This window comes from Hyla sarda, chromosome 1, assembly GCF_029499605.1.
Source record: "Hyla sarda isolate aHylSar1 chromosome 1, aHylSar1.hap1, whole genome shotgun sequence".
In the NCBI taxonomy this organism is placed as follows: Eukaryota; Metazoa; Chordata; class Amphibia; order Anura; family Hylidae; genus Hyla; species Hyla sarda.
The window spans coordinates 247,502,375-247,520,082 of NC_079189.1; the positions used below are offsets into that span (position 1 = coordinate 247,502,375).

At 44.0% G+C, this 17,708-nt stretch overlaps 1 protein-coding gene and 1 long non-coding RNA gene across 2 annotated transcripts in view; one reads left to right on the forward strand and one right to left on the reverse strand.

The window, feature by feature from the left end:
- PDE4C (phosphodiesterase 4C) overlaps window positions 1–17,708 on the reverse strand; it is a 934,858-nt gene that overhangs the window by 630,906 nt on the left and 286,244 nt on the right. The window lies entirely within an intron of this gene.
- LOC130367666 (uncharacterized) overlaps window positions 1–17,708 on the forward strand; it is a 54,605-nt gene that overhangs the window by 12,510 nt on the left and 24,387 nt on the right. Inside the window, exon 2 of the long non-coding RNA XR_008892140.1 lies at window positions 12,101–12,254. This is a non-coding gene — a long non-coding RNA (uncharacterized LOC130367666). The remainder of the gene's footprint in view (window positions 1–12,100; window positions 12,255–17,708) is intronic.

Consider the following 17,708-nt stretch of genomic DNA (forward strand, 5'->3'; position numbering starts at 1 on the left):
TAACGCCGCAGATTGCAGGGGCGATTTCCCTCGCGATTTGCGATGATCGCCGACATGGGGGGCCGACATGGCCCCCCTCGGCATATGCCCTGGATGCCTGCTGAAGCATTTCGTCCAGGGACGTCCTTGGTCCTTAAAGCCCAGGGTGCCAGGACGTCCCCGGACGTCCTTGGTCCTTAAGGGGTTAAACATGCATGGGATAAGCATAAGGCTATCCTTCATAAAAGATAGGGCAAGGGACTATTGAAAGGATTCAGATTATTGGGCAGACTAGATGGGCCAAATGGTTCTTATCTGCCAACACATTCTATGTTTCAAAAACATGAATACAAAACTTGACAAATTTACTGATTTATGTTAATGCCACCTCTATAAAACTAAAATAAAAAGTGTTTAACTCTATCCCAAAAAAGTAGCATTAAAAACGTCAGCTAGAAAAAAATAATTTTGCCCACAAACAACATTGTTGGTATAAAAATTTCAAGATCACAGCAATGCACATTTATTAAAATCAAAAATTGTTTTTAGAATGTAAATATAGTAGAAAATAGAGTACATTAATGAGGTGTCGCTATAGTCGTACAATACAATTACCAAATCATTTATACAGAATGGTGAACACTGTAAAAAAAACAATAAATAAATAAGTAAACTTGACAACATTACTGCTTTTTGGTAATCCTACCTCAGTAAAAAAAAATGGAAAAAAAAAATATTAAAAAAGTTACAGCTCTCGGAATATGGTGACAATCAAAAGTTTTTTTTTCATAAAAAATTATTTTTTTTTTACTATAAATCAAAAATTTATAAAAAATTCTAATAAACAATGGCAGAACTGAATATTTTTATTAGTACCACCTTAAAAAAACTGGAATGAAAGGCAAACATAGTGTCACATGTACCCCAAAATGGTACGAAAGGAAAACATAAATTTGTTTAGCAAAAATATTTTGGGATCTCTGCATCTTGATATGATGCCTATCAAATATCCTAAATAAAAGCATGACACAAAATCCACACTGTACTCCTTCATGTCTAAGACCTGTGTGTGAGTTATGTAGTGCACAAGGGCCACTGTAAAAACAGGAACACCGGTGGATGTGGATCTGCTGGACCTGTGTGGCAGATGACTCGGACCGTACCAAGGAGCCGAGTCTAAGGTGCCGCTGTTTTTCACCAGAGCCCGCCACAAAGCGGGATAGACTTGCTGCGGCAGGCGGCACCCAGGTCGCTACCTCTGGCATGGCTTGACCACACAGGCGGCTGAGGAGATGCGAAGCACAGGAGGGATAAGGCAGCTCGTAGTCAGGATAGCAGAAGGTCAAGGCAGGCGGCACAGTAGCGTAGTCAGGATGTAGCTGGAGGTCAGTAGGCAGGCGGCAGAGGAGCAAGGTTAGGTCACAGAGCAAAAGATCAGATACACAGCAAGGCAACTCTCAGGTATGCTTTCTCAGGCACAAGGCAACAAAGATCCAGCAGGGAAGTGTGGGAGGAGGAGGAATTTATCAATCAGCCACAGGTGTACTACACTAATGGGTGCACTGGCTCTTTAAATCTTAAAGCTCTGGGGGGCACAAGCCCTAGGGGACAGGGACACGCATGCCGGAGCAGAGAGGCAGAGGCGGGCGTAGGAGAAGCACCTGGTAAGTGAAGGACTGGGATTCACATGTGGGTGCGTCCAGCAATGCGAATCTCAGCCGCGCCGGCAGCAGCAGTGTGCGGCCGGAGCGCATAACGTAACAGTAACCCCCCCTTTGGTCTCCCCCTCCTTTTACGAATCAGAAAACTCCTGAGAAGGTCACGGTCCAGGATATTCTCCTCAGGCTCCCAAGAGCTCTCCTCGGGACCGTAACCCTCCCAGAAAAAATTGCTTACCTCTCACGGTTTTAGTGGCAAGAATCTGTTTAGCTTTGTAGAGCCGGAGACAGGTGTGGGGACAAGATTCTTTTGAAAAAAACGGTTTATGACAAGAGGCTTGAGGAGAGAGATGTGGAAGGAATTGGGAATACATAATGTAGCAGGTAGACTGAGTTTGTAGGAGACAGGATACATTTTTTGTGGAATCTGGAAGGAACCAAGGTAGCGAGGACCAAGCTTGTAACAGGGTATCTTGAAGCGGATGTACTTGGATGAAAGCCACACATGTCACCAGGAGAGAAAGATGGAGGAGGTCATCTACTTTTATCAGCTTGCGAATCCCAGAAAGTGTTGGACAGCACGTAGGCCCAAAGGACAAGGCCAATCCAACACTGCAGATAATTTATCTGGATCCATCTGCAGGCAACGATGAGAGACAATGTAGCCAAGAAACGGAAGACTTGACTTCTCGAACAGACATTTCTCCAGTTTGGCGTAGAGATGATTCTTCCGTAGTTGCTGAAGTACCAGATGAACATAATTACGAAGCTCCGCTAAGTTGGAAAAGAAGATCAGGATGTCTTCTATGTATATGACAACACAGGTGTAGATAAGATCACGGAAGATATCATTGACAAACTCTGATAAAATGGCTGGAGCATTGCAGAGACCAAAAGGCATTACGAGATACTCATAATGTTCGTCACGAGTATTGAAGGCCGTTTTCCCTTCATCTATCTTGTGGATACGAATGAGGTTATATGCTCCACATAATTTCAACTTGGAGAAGACCTTGGCACCACGTAGATGGTCAAAAAGTTCTGAGATAAGAGGTAGTGGGTAACAGTTCTTGACCGTGATTTTGTTAAGTCCCCTGTAGTCAATGCATGGACGGAGTGAGCCATCCTTCTTCTCCTGCTGGAGCTGGTTTCTTCTTTTGTAGAGAAGAGGACTTACAGATAAATCCCTTTTGTAGATTCTCCTGGATATACTCAGCCATGGCTTTGGTCTCAGGAACTGATAGATGGTATATCCTTCCACAAGGAGGAGTGGTACCAGGCAGAAGATCTATAAGGCAGTGGTAAGGACGATGTGGAGGTAGAGACTCAGCTTGTTTCTTGCAGAATACGTCAGAGAAATCTTGATAATGTGGTGGCAGACCAGGCAAAGGAGGAGGACGGGAAACAACTATAGGCTGGACTGGACTGAGACAAAGATTTTGACAGAATTGTCCCCAGCGAATAATTTCTCCAGTTTTCCAATCTAGTTGCGGAGAGTGACGTCGGAGCCAAGGAAGGCCAAGAAGAAGCTCAGAAGTACAGTAAGATAGTACATAGAATTCAGTCTTTTCTTTATGCAAGACACCCACTTGCATGACAAGAGGCTCAGTACGGAATAGCACCTTAACGTCCAAATTTTGTCCATTAACAGAAGAGATGAACAAAGGCTTGGCAATCCAAGTAACAGGAAGATGATATTTGTGGACGAAAGAAGCATCAATAAAGTCACCTGCAGATCTAGAATCCAAAAATGCTGTAGCGCTGAAGGAAGACTAGGCAGAAGCGAAGACTTGTACAGAAATGGTCAAGCGAGGAGAGGTGGTATTCACACCTAGGGAAGCCTCTCCCACGTACCCTAGCTGCGAGCGTTTTCCCAAATACTGTGGACAAACAGAACAATCTTTGAGGAAGTGCTCCGGGCTAGCACAATAAAAACACAAATCCTCACTGCATCGTCATGATCTCTCCTGTTGCGTAAGACGGGAATGATCCACTTTCATATCCTCTTCAGCAAGAGGTGCAGGAAACTGTAGAGGTGGACGTTGAAACACGGCTGCCAGGCGAGGATATCTCCGTGTTCGAGCAGGTTCCTTCTCTAAGCGCAGTTCTTCCTACCTCTCAGCAAAACGCACATCAATACGTGTGGCCAAGTGGATAAGTTCAGTCAGAGAAAACGGAGGATCATGTGCAGCCAGGGCATCTTTAATCCTGCTAGACTAATGTGGCACACAAGGCCTTATAATTCCATGCTATTTCTGAGGCTAGAACGCGGAATTGAAATGTAATCACCAACGAAAGAATTCCCTTGACATAGGTTCAGCAAAGCAGTCTCAGCAGGTTCCTCAAAGACATTGCGAAATTCTGCCAGAAAAGCTGTCAAGTTGGAAGCTACCGGATTACCGCGGTCCCAAAGGGGTGTAGCCCAGGCCAGGGCTTTTACGGACAATAGGCTAATAACAAAGGCCACCTTAGCACATTCCGTCGGAAACAGTTCAGACATGTGCCCTAAATGCATGGAGCACTGTGTAACAAAGCCTCTGCATAACTTGGAATCACCATCATACTTAGAAGGTAAAGGCAGACGTAGTTGGGAGCCAGAAGACACTTCAGGAGCTGGAGAAGGGAGTGGGACAGGTTGCAGGTGTTGCTGCTGTTGCAAGGCCAAAAGCTGTTTTGTCATATCAGACAGTTGAGTAAGTTGCTGTGCCTGTCGCGCCAATTGCTGAGACTGACGTACCACAATGGAGGGAAGATCCGCAACTTCAGGCAGGGGTATCTCAGCGGGATCCATGGCCGGATCTTACTGTAACACTCACGGTTCAGAAGACAGAAACACCGGTGGATGTGGATCTGCTGGACCTGTGTGGCAGATGATTCGGACCATACCAGGGAGCGGAGTCAAAGGTGCCGCTGGTTTTCACCAGAGCCCACCGCAGAGTGGGATGGGCTTGCTGCAGCAGGCGGCACCCAGGTCGCTACCTCTGGCACGGCTCGACCACACAGGCAGCTGAGGGGATGCGAGGCACAGGAGGGATAAGGCAGCTCGTAGTCAGGATAGCAGAAAGTTAGGGTAGGCGGCACAATAGCGTAGTAGGGATGTAGCAGGAAGTCAGTAGGCAGGCGGCATAGGAGCAAGGTCAGGTCACTGAGCAAACAATCAGATACATGGCAAGGAAACTTTCAGGTATGCTTTCTCACAGGCACAAGGTAACAAAGATCTGGCAGGGAAGTGTGGGAGGAGGAGGAATTTATCAATGGGCGCACTGGCCCTTTAAATCTTAAAGCTCCGGCGTACGCGCGCCCTAAAAGGACATTTAAAAAATGATGCCAACGTGAAGTTTGAGCAGAAAGGACATCTCAGCTCTTACATGTCTTCTACGAAAAACATGTTTTGAAATAAAATAAAATAAAACAAAATCAAGAAACGAATATTCATCTGAATCGTGAGCAGGGGCGGACTGACATGTCGGGCACTCAGGCAGTGCCCGAGGGCCTGGGTCCATAGGTGGGCCCCGCTGCTGACAACTTCTTTTTATTTTATTTTAAATTTATTGTCCCCCCCCCCCTCATCAACTAGCTGTGCACACCAAGCTATCCACCCCCTCCCCCTACCACTCATTACCTTGTGCGCCCGCAATTACACTGCGCTGTAAGAATTATTCCCTGGGCCCCTTTAAAAGTGCAGGGGCTGCAGGTACAGACGTCCGTGGCGCTCACAGGCACATCTGTAACACCTTGCGGCTGCTCACAAGTAATTTAAGTCAGGAGCCAAACCGAAGATGAGCGCCTCTCTGGTCCCCCAAAAGGAGGAATGGGTAAGTGGGTACAAACTGTAAAAACATAATAAATATGTATAAAGAATAATAAAAAATTAAGTTTTGACATGCTGGAATTTATGATTTGGGGACAGCAGCAGACCCAAAGAGTGTATCAGGGCATGCTGGGTGTTGTAGTTAATAATTGTAATGCCCAGCATGCCCTGATACAGCCTATGGTTCTGCTGCTGACGCCAAACTACAACTTCCAGAATATAAAAGTATAGTATAGGTTATGGTGCCACATGCTGGGAGTTGTAGTTTTGGGTCAGCTGCAGAGATATAGGCTAGATCAAGGAATGCTGGGAGTTGCAGTTACTAACTACAACTCCCATCATGCCCTGATACAGCCTATGGTTCTGCAGCAGACCAAAACTACAACTCCAAGCATCTTGCACTATATAGTAGTATACAATTTAGATTATGGTGAAACATGCTGGGAGTTGCAGTTTTGGGTCAGCTGCAGAACCATAGGCTGTATCAGGGCATGCTGGGAGTTGTAGTTAGTAACTATAACTTCCAGCATTCCTTGATCCAGCCTATATCTCTGCAGCTAACCCAAAACTACAGCTCCCAGCATGTGGCACCATAACCTATACTATACCTTTATATAGTGCTTGCAGGCACGTTTCAGAGCATGCTGGGCGCTGTAGTTGCTAACTGCAACTCCCAGCATTCTTTGACAGCCTTTGGCTTTGCAGCTGACCCAAAACTACAACTCCCAGTATGTTGCACCATGACCTAAACTGTACTCTTATATAGTGCACCATAGGGCTGGGCAGTATACCGGTTCATACCAAATACCGACATTTTTTGTCCGCCACGATATGAATTTTTCCCCATACCGCAATACCGGTTTGGCCCCTTCCCCTCGGGAATGAATGAAGTATCAGCCCAGCGCTGCACTGTCCCCACATCGGGGAACTAATCATATGTGACCTGCAAGAGCTGTTCTGCTTCCCCTCCCCCCTCAAATTAATCAACAGCCCAGCGCTGCGCTGTCCCCATCGGGGTACTACTCATATATGTCACCCGCAAGTGCTGCCCTCCTGCTCCTCCTGTTTGTTGCGGGCCGCCTGCGCTGGCTGGAACTCTGTACTGTGAGCTGTATCCCTATGCCTGGGCTGCAAAAGGTAAACAAAACCGCGTTCCTACATCAGCCTTACGCTCTTCCTGGAGAAGTTACGTCGGAGAGCCGTGGCCTATCACCGGCCACAGCGATGTTCCGCCTTACCCGGTGATAGGCTGAGCCCACTGTCATGTAAGAAGCCGGCTTCCTACATGACAGTGGGCTCAGCCTATCACGGGCCGGGGCGGAACATCGCTGCGGCCGGTGATTGGCTGACGTACCTTCCCCAGGAAGAGCGTAAGGCCGACGTAGGAACGTGGTTTTGTTTACTTTTTGCAGCCCGGGCATAGGGATACAGCTCACACAGCCAGCGCAAGCGGCCCGCAACAAACAGGAGGGCGGGTGACATATGTGAGCAGTACCCCGATGGGGACAGCACAGCGCTGGGCTGATTATTAATTTGGGGGGGGGGGGGGGGGAAGCAGAACAGCGCTCGCGGGTAACATGACTTAAGGGGGGGGGGGAGGAGAAATACCGTTATATACCGTGGAACCGCCATAAGTTACAAAAATACCGTGATACACATATTTGGTCATACCGCCCAGCCCTAGTGCAACATGCTGGGAGTTGTAGTTTTGGTTTGGGGCAGCTGTAGAACCATATGCTGTATGGGCATGCTGGGAGTTGTAGTTAGTTAGTAAATAAATGTGACTTCCAGCATTTCTTGATACATAAATTAGAATAAATAAAATGCACCACAGAAACTGGAGGAGAGTGCACCGCCAAAAACACAGCATTGTATAGTGTTTTCCAATCAAAACACTCCATATATAAGTCCCTATGAAGAATAACAAATAGTGATTAAAATATTTTAAAAAGTGTGTGTATAATAAACCCCTTTCCTAATAAAAGTTTATATCACCTCCCTTTTCTCATTTCTTAAATAAAAACTAATGTAAACAAAAATAAACCTAAGTGGTATCGCTGCATGTAGAAATGTCCGAACTATTAAAATATGATGTTAATAAAACTAATTACGGTGAACGGCATAAATATAAAAAATAGTCTAGAATTGCTTATTTTTGGCCATTTTATATGAGAAAAACATTTATATAAAGTGATCAAAAAGTTCCATCTAAACAAAAATGGTTTCGATAAAATCTACAGATCACTGCACAAAAAATTGGGTCAGAAATTGCCAATTTTAAGCATCTTAATTTTCTGACAAAAAGTTTTTTTTTTTTTTTAAAGTAATAAAATAAAACAAAACCTATATAAATTCTGTATCGTTGTAATGGTTTGGACCTACAGAATAGATTTCTTATACTTAGTTAAATGTACATTTATTTTCTATATTTTCTTTACCCCTGATCGTGAATTACTGCCCTGTTGGGTCTGAGCTTATGTGGATTTGTTTTTTCTGTTGCCTTACCCCATACTATGTGTGATTTGTGGATGTTCTCATGGGAGGTGTGGAACTCTCAGTACAGCGTGCATCAACTTCATTAAGAGGCTGAGCAGGAGCAAAGAATTTGCTATGTTTCTAATTGCCAACATGAAGTAGACATATTGTAAATGTTAAAGTAATTTATATGACATAACTATCTTTCTTACAAGCAGAGAATCTGGAATTCAGAAAAATGCTAACTTTTTCACGGAATGTTGGAGTTTTTACAACAAAAATGCAGAATGTATCAACCAAAATTTAGGTACAATATGTCATGAAAAAAAATTTCAGAATCAATATTAAAATGTTATCATCCAGAAGTTATCACAACACAAAGTGGGACAGGTCAGATTTAACCTGTTGGGGTCCACGGGCGTATGGATACGCCCTTGCGTCCTGGTACTTAAGGACCAAGGGCGTACCTGTATGCCGCTAGCCGGATGGGGATCGAAACAGGATGCCTGCTGAAATGATTCAACAGGCATCCCGTGCAAATGCCTGGGGAGGTCCTGAGACCCCAAATCGCTGCACAACGCTGGTCAATTCAGATCGGCGATTTGCGGCTATTCCGGGCTAATCGGGTCTCTGATGACCCGATAGCCCGTAAAATAGGGATGATCTGAGCGGTCAGAGACAACCCCAATCATCCTAAAGGATAGGAGTGAGGTGACAGGGGTGTCACCTCCTCCTATCCCCTGCGATTGACCTATCTGGCAAATTGGCGAATCGCAGGGCAGGGGCGTTCATCCAGGGGCGGGCAGAGCGGGAGAAGATGGTGGCGATGTGCAAGGGGCCTGTAGATACTGCAGTGAAGATTGCAGTAAAGTGATCTTCACTGCTGTATCTAGGAGTTTCAAAACTACAACTCCCGGCATGCCCAGACAGCCTTTGGCTGTCTGGGCATGCTGGGAGTTGTAGTTTTGCAACATCTGGAGGGCCACAGTTTTGAGACCACTGTCCTTCCAGATGTTGCAAAACTACAACTCTCAGCATGCCCAGACTGTCCAGGCATGCTGGGAGTTATAGTTATGTAATATCTGGCCCTTCAGATGTTGCAGAACTACAACTCCACGCATGCCTGGACACTCTCAGCATGCTAGGAGTTGTAGTTTTGCAACATCTGGAAGGGCACTGTTTGGAGACCACTATATAGTGGTGTCCAAGCTGTAGTGCTCCAGATGTCAATTCAAAGCATGCCGAGACTGTCCAGGCATGCTTGGATTTGTAGTTCGGCAACATCTGGCCCTTCATCTGCTCCCCCACCCCCTACCCCACGTGAATGTACAGGGTACACTGTAATCCTCCACTGTAAACCTCCGCCCATGTGAATGTACCCTAAAAACACTACACTACACTAACCCTAAATAAAGAGTAAAACACTACATATACAGTACCCCCCCCCCCCCAATAAAAATAAAAAACGTCTTCTACGTCAGTTTTTCCGAAACGGAGCCTCCAGCTGTTGCAAAATAACAACTCCCAGTATTGCCGGACAGCCATTGACTATCCAGGCATGTTGGGAATTTTGCAACAGCTTGAGGCACCCTGTTCGGGGAAAACTGACGTACAGTATTTTTAGTGGAGGAGGCAAGTGTAACGCTTGCATCCAGGTACGACCCTATGAAAATCCCTAATTTAAGCCTAAAATTCGCATGGCACTCTCTCACTTCAGAGCCCTGTCGTATTTCACGGAAACATAGATGTGTATAGATGTGTCCATACACTGTGAGAGAGTGTTTTATTCTTTAACTTGTAATTCTATTATTATTATTGATGGTTATGCACATATTTTCTCATTTATAATATATCTGCATATTCCTGCATATATCTATAGAACAGGGGTCCTCAAACTATGGCCGGCCGAGGACATTTATCCAGCCCGCTACTGCCTGGGACATCCCTGTGTCCCAAAAGATGTTTTCGGGACACAGGGATGCGCTCTCGGAGACCCCGTGTTTACTTAAAAAATGCAGGGGCTGCTGGGAAGGTGGCGCATGCAGGGACGTCACTGACGCCGTGCGTGCGCCAATAGCAACGGAGCGCGGAGGAGCGGGACAGCGATGAGGACGTGCGCTGTCAGCTTCGGTGCTCCGACCACCCCGCTCCATTGGTCCCGGGACTTACTGCTATGTCTGGACTGGAGGAGCGGTGGTCGGAGCACTGAAGTGGGGCAGAACACAGGCATACAGCCTCCAGCCATACACTGGCTGGAGGCTGTATGTCTGTGGGGGAACATACTGCACCTAATGTGGGGGAACATTATACTGCACCTAATGTGGGGGAACATTATACTGCACCTAATGTGGGGGAACATTATACTGCACCTAATGTGGGGGAACATTATACTGCACCTAATGTGGGGGAACATTATACTGCACCTAATGTGGGGGGAAATACTGCACCTAATGTGGGGGGAAATACTGCACCTAATGTGGGGAGCTATACTGCACCTAATTTGGGGGATCTATACTGCACCTAATGTGGGAGATCTATTCTGCACTTAATGTGGGGGAACATGCTGCACCTAATGTGGGGAGCTATACTGCACCTAATGTGGGGGAGCTATACTGCACACCTAATTTGGGGGGTCTATACTGCACCTAATTTGGGGGATCTATACTGCACCTAATGTGGGGGAACATGCTGCACCTAATGTGGGCAGCTATACTGCACCTAAAGTGGGGGAACTGTACTGCACCTAATGTGGGGGAATTGTACTGCACCTAATGTGGGGGAATTGTACTGCACCTAATGTGGGGGAATTTTACTGCACCTAATGTAGGGGGAACTGTACTGCACCTAATGTGGGGGAAACTGTACTGCACCTAATGTGGGGGAATTGTACTGCACCTAATGTGGGGGAACTGCACTGCACCTAATGTGGGGAGAACTATACTGCACCTAATGTGGGGGAACAATACTGCACCTAATGTGGGGGAACTGTACTGCACCTAATGTGGGGGAACTGTACCACACCTAATGTGGGGGAACTGTACTGCACCTAATGTGGGGGAACTGTACTGCACCTAATGTGGGGATATTGTACTGCACCTAATGTGGGGGGAATTGTACTGCACCTAATGTGGGGGGAATTGTACTGCACCTAATGTGGGGGAACTGTACTGCACCTAATGTGGGGGAACTGTACTGCACCTAATGTGGGGGAACTGTACTGCACCTAATGTGGGGGGAATTGTACTGCACCTAATGTGGGGGGAATTGTACTGCACCTAATGTGGGGGGAATTGTACTGCACCTAATGTGGGGGAACTGTACTGCACCTAATGTGGGGGAACTGTACTGCACCTAATGTGGGGGAACTGTACTGCACCTAATGTGGGGGAACTGTACTGCACCTAATGTGGGGGAACTGTACTTCACCTAATGTGGGGGAATTGTACTGCACCTAATGTGGGGGAACTGTACTGCACCTAATGTGGGGGAACTGTACTGCACCTAATGTGGGGGAATTGTACTGCACCTAATGTGGGGGAATTGTACTGCACCTAATGTGGGGGAACTGTACTGCACCTAATGTGGGGGAACTGTACTGCCAACTCTAATGTGGGGGAACTGTAATGCCAACCCTAATGTGTGGGAACTACAACCAAATGTGGGGGATCTATACTGCCCACCTTATGTGGGTGGAACTGTGCTGCATACTTAAAGTGGTAGTCCACTAATAAGATATATGTGTGCATAGGAATTTGTTCATGTTTTGTTATCTATAGTCCGGCCCTCCAACGGTCTGAGGGACCGTGAACTGGCCCCCCGTTTAAAAAGTTTGAGGGCCCCTGCTATAGAACATGTTTTTTTTTTTTTTTTTTATATGCCTAATGTCATTTATGCAGGTGTATTCTATAAGTGTTTTTTTTTTTAGGTGTTGATATATATTGTTTTTTGACAATTACTATGTTGCACTTCATGTCCTGTGGGAAACACCTGCTTTCAGGGCGGTCCCATGTTCAGGAAGTGGTTGCTTTGGCGGTAAATTAAGCTGGTCTTTTCTATCAATAGTTGCCATAATTAAGACTTAGAAATAAGTCAAAACGTGTTGGTGCGTTTTGTGAGTGTTCTTTTTAATCCTGTTTTCTCTTTTCTTATGCTATATTTTGGATTTTAATCTGATAAGGAATAAAGCTTGAATAATTTTTTTACTCCAAGTCGGGAGCCGGAAACCCTGTTTCTTTGTTTGCCAATCAGTACACCTGAGGACCCAGGCTCAGTGCTTTGTTTTCAGGCTTCCACGAGGAGAGGTTGTGCTGGACGTTTGGATTCTAAAAACAGTGAGTGAGCTGATCCAATCTATTTCTATAAACTAATGTAAAGGGTACATTCACACGGACGGGTTTACAGTAAGTTTCCTGCTTCAAGTATGAGCAGCGGCAAATTTTTCGACGCAGCGCAAGCTCCTAGCGGGCGTAAAATGCTCTGTGGACGTACAACAAGGCTCAGGAGTGAGAGCGCACTATGTAAATTTGAGGCCTAAATTGGTGATTTGCACAGGGGTGGCTGAATTTACAGCGGTTCTGACATAAACGCAAAAAAATGTATACACATGTGACCCCATTTTGGAAACTACACCCCTCACGGAACGTAACAAGGGGTGTAGTGAGCCTTAACACCCCACAGGTGTTTGACCAATTTTTTGTTAAATTTGGATGGGAAAATTAAAAATACATTCTTTTTTTCACAAAAATGCTGGTGTTATCCTAAATTTTTCATTTTCACAGGGGAAAATAGGAAAAAATTCCCCCCTAAATTTGTAACCCCATTTTTTCTGAGTAAGGGAATACCCCATATGTGGATGTATAATGCTCTGTGGGCGAACTACAATGCTCAGAAGAGAAGGCGCGCCATTGGGTTTTTAGAGAGAAAATTTTTCCGGAATTGAAGGCCACGTGTGTTTACAAAGCCCCATAGTGCCAGAACAATGGACCCCCCCCTCATGTGACCCCATTTTGGAAACTACACCCCTCACGTAATGTAATAAGGGGTGCAGTGAGCATTTACGCCCCACAGGTGTCTGACAGAATTTTGGAACAGTGGTCCGTGAAAATGAAAAATTTAATTTTTAATTTGCTCAGCCCACTGTTCCAAAGATCTGTCAAATGCCAGTGGGGTGTAAATGCTTACTGCACCCCTTATTAAATTCTGTGAGGAAAGTAGTATCCAAAATGGGGTCACATGTGGGGGTCCACTGGTCTGGCACCACGGGGGGCTTTGTAAACGCACATGGCCCCTGACTTCCATTCCAAACAAATTCTCTTTTCAAAAGCTCAATGGCACTCCTCCTCTTCTGAGCATTGTAGTGCACAAGCAGAGCACTTGACGTCCACACATGGGGTATTTCCATACTCAGAAGAAATGGGGTTACAAATTTTGGGGGTCATTTTCTCCTATTACCCCTTGTAAAAATGTAAAATTTGTGGAAAAACCAGCATTTTTGTGATTTTTTTTTTTCATTTACACATCCAACTTTAACAAAAAGTCATCAAACACCTGTGAGGTGTTAAGGTTCACTGTACCCCTTGTTACGTTCCTTGAGGGGCTTCCTAAATGCGACATGCCCCCCAAAAACCATTTCAGCAAAATTTGCTTTCCAAAAGCCAAATGTGACTCCTTCCCTTCTGAGCATTGTAGTTCATCCGCAGAGCATTTTACGTTCTAACATGGGGTATTTCCATACTCAGAAGAGATGTGGTTACAAATTTTGAAGGGCATTTTCTCCCATTACCCCTTGTAAAAATGGAAATTTGGGGAAAAAACTGCACTTTAGTGAAAAAAAATGTTTTTTCATTTACACATCCGACTTTAACGCAAAGTCGTCAAACACCTGTGGGGTGTTAAGGCTCACTGGACCCCTTGTTACGTGCCTTGAGGGGTGTCGTTTCCAAAATGGTATGCCATGTGGGCGCTTTTTTGCTATTCTGGCACCATAGAGCCTTCCTAAATATGACATGCCCCCAAAAATCATTTCAGAAAAACTCACTCTCCAAAATACCATTGTCGCTCCTTCCCTTCTGAGCCCTCTACTGTGCCTGCCGGACATTTGACATACACATATGAGGTATTTCCTTACTCGAGAGAAATGGAGTTACAAATTTTGAGAGGATTTTTCTCCTTTTACCCCTTGTAAAAATTCAAAAACTGGGTCTACAAGAACATGCGAGTGTAAAAAATTAAGATTTTGAATTTTCTCCTTCACTTTGCTGCTATTCCTGTGAAACACCTAAAGGGTTATCACACTTACTGAATGTCATTTTGAACACTTTGAGGGGTGCAGATTTTAGAATGGGGTCATTTATGGGGTATTTCTTATATGAAGGCCCTTCAAATCCACTTCAAAACTTAACTGGTCCCTGAAAAATTCCGATTTTGAAAATTTTGTGAAAAATTGGTAAATTGCTGCTGAACTTTGAAGCCCTCTGATGTCTTCCAAAAGTAAAAACATGTCAACTTTATGATTCAGTCATAAAGTAGACATATTGTATATGTGAATCAATATATAATTTATTTGGGTTGTCCATTTTCCTTATAAGCAGATAACTTCAAAGTAAAAAAAAAAAATTTAAATTTGGGAATTTTTCACCAAGAAATGATGCAAGTATCTGCGAAAATTTACCACTAGCATAAAGTAGAATATGTCACAAAAAAACTAATGAAAAGTAAAAGCATCCCAGAGTTATTTATGCTTAAAGTGACAGTGGTCAGATGTGCAAAAAACGCTCTGGTCCTTAAGGTGAAAATGGGCTTGGTCCTTAAGGGGTTAAGGCCAAAAATGGCCAGGTGCTGAAGGGGTTAATTGGTTAAATACTGTGATCAGTACAGATCATGGCATTTAGATATTAAATGCCACTATTCTCTGGTATCTAGTGGTCCCATCACCCCCTGCAATAACATGGGGTGACAATAGGATGCTAGGGAAGCCTTGCCTCTGCTCCTAGGGCTTTTCCCATTTTTACCCCTCATTTTCTCATTAAAACACTGTAAAAAAAAAGAAAAGTACACATATTTGGTATCACCACGTGCGTAATTGTTTGAACTATTAAATTATTACATTCCCGATTCTGCATAGCCAACAGCGTAACCGCAAAAAAATTCAAAGCGACAAAATTTATTTTTGGCCACATCACATCCCAGAAAAAAATTGAATAAAAAGTTATCAAAAAAACAGAACTACACAAATGTGGTACTATTGTAAACTACACCTTAACCCCTAGAACAGGGTTTAGGAAAAATAAAAAAGTTATAGGGGTCAGAACATGACGATGAACAGAGTTTTTTTTTTTTATTCAAGTTTTCATTTATTTATTTTTTTACCATAAAATGAAGCAAACATTTTAGTATCTTTGGAATTCTACTGACCCATACAATAGTCTGTAATCTCAGAGTTACTGTATTGTGAACTCTGTAAAAATTATTGGCCCACAAAATTGCGCTTTTTAATTTTGCCCTACAAAAATTTTTTTTTCTGGCTTCGTAATACATTATATGATGAAATAAAGTATACAATTGAAAAGTACAACTTGTCTGGCAAAACATAAGCCCTAATACAACTTTGTCAGTGGAAAAATAAAAAAGTTATAGGTCTTAGAAGGGGAGGAGGAAAAAACGTGAACCAGAAATCAAAATTTCCTCGGGGTTAACCAAATTCTCCACAAACTTGATGTATTAGTTGTTTAAAATAAATACATAAATACAAAATAAATCCATTAGGTCACTTAAAATTTACAGTATCAGCTATGTTTACTTACATTTAACACAGTGACCAATTGATGGATTAGTAACTAAGTAACATAGAATGATAAGACTCATTTGGCCCATCTAGTCTGCCCAATAAAAGTAAGTTAGGTAAGTGCATACACAGTGCAACAGTACACTGTTGAGCTGAAAGAATACATCTCGGGATTTAAATCAGCTCCCCAATATGTCATGTTGTATGGTGGAAACTGATGAAACTGGCATTTTGAAATATTTTTAGCCTTCTCATTTTAAAATTTTAAAGTGTACTTGGTGCTTCATCGTAAGCAGAAATTATGAAAATAAGCAAATTGTAATTTCTGTACTGAGTTCGGTAGAGCCAGAGATTTTCTAGTGCATCGCTCTGTCTCTTCCATAGAGATGCATTGAGGGGGCGTGTTGGCAATCGCTTTGTGCGACGGTCAATACGCCCCATTCAGGAAGAGAGCCAGGGCCAGGGGATACGTTTTTCTCTTCCAGAGAGTCTGACTTCTAGGCACATCATTGTACACATCCTATTTGGTGCTATTCATCCCATTAGGGAAATGGATGCAGTGAGCTTGGTAGAAGAGCAACAGGCCTTACGTTGGCCAAACACATTATAATAATTTTGCCTCAGTGTAACCAGCTGACCATCTAATGCATATGGAGGTCTTCCCAAAACTTGCATGGGGTCTTCTCAAGCAAGGAAAATATTGGGTAGCTAAATTTCAACTTGATTTCAGATGTGTATGACAATGGCTTAACTCCCCTTCCCACTTCCCTACAGCTGTCTGAAGTGTATGACAACCTTCCAGCTTACAACTTCAATTAATTATATCTCAGCACAAAAAAGGAGTGACACGTTTTTTATTTTATTTCTAAAATAGCATGGATGGACCTTTATTTTAATACTTTTGAGAGTTTTCAATTAAGAAGCAAATTTAACACAGCCCATACGCTAGTTTCATGTCCTTGAGCCACATGATAAAATCTTGATATGGTTCAATTACCCAGCTAAAGCAGGTACCTGGCATAAATAGCTAATACTGAAGAAAGAACACATTTTGAAGACATTGAAAGAATAAGAAGCAGCAGGGCTTTAGAGGCATCGGCTCTGTCAGCCATCCATTCCAATTAGTACAGCACACTCCAGTATGCTAATTGATTATACAGCTGCATGCCTCGTTCATGGTCTGATAATGATGCAAAGCTAAGGGAATACTGAAAAGCAATCCTGATAAAAGCAGGTATTTATTAATGAAGGTCGCAGGTGGCCAAGTGAGCTTTGTAATACATTCTCTTGACTAATGTGTGTCCCTTGTGTATTCTTGTGGTGAGAATACATTTTGCCACATATATCCATTAACCCCTTAACGTCGGAGGACGTAAATGTACGTCCTGGTGAGGTGGTATTTAACGCATCAGGACGTACATTTACGTCCTAAGCATAACTGCGAGCATCGGAGTGATGCCCGGATCATGCGCGGCAGGTCCCGGCTGCTGATGGCAGCCACGGACCCGCCCATAATGGCGGACACCCGTGATCCCGCGGATGTCCGCCACTAACCCCTCAGATGCCGTGATCAATACAGATCACGGCATCTGCAGCATTGCGGACACTAAAATGGATGATCGGATCGCCTGCAGCGGCGATCCGATCATCCAGCACTGTAGACGGAGGTCCCCTCACCTGCCTCCACTGCCTTCCCGGCGTCTTCTGCTCTGATCTGCCTTCCCGCAGACAAGAGCAGAAGATGACCGATAATGCTGATCATATATCCTATACATAGCACTGAACAGTATTAGCAATCGAGTGATTGCTATAAATAGTCCCCTATGGGGACTATTAAAGTGTAAAAATAAAAGTAAAAAAAGTAAAAAAATAAAGTAAAAAAAAATTGGAAAAACCCCCTCCCCCAATAAAAACGGAAATTGTCCCATTTTCCCTATTTCACCCCCAAAAAGTATTAACATTTTTTTATATACATATTTGGTATCACCACGTGCGAAAATAT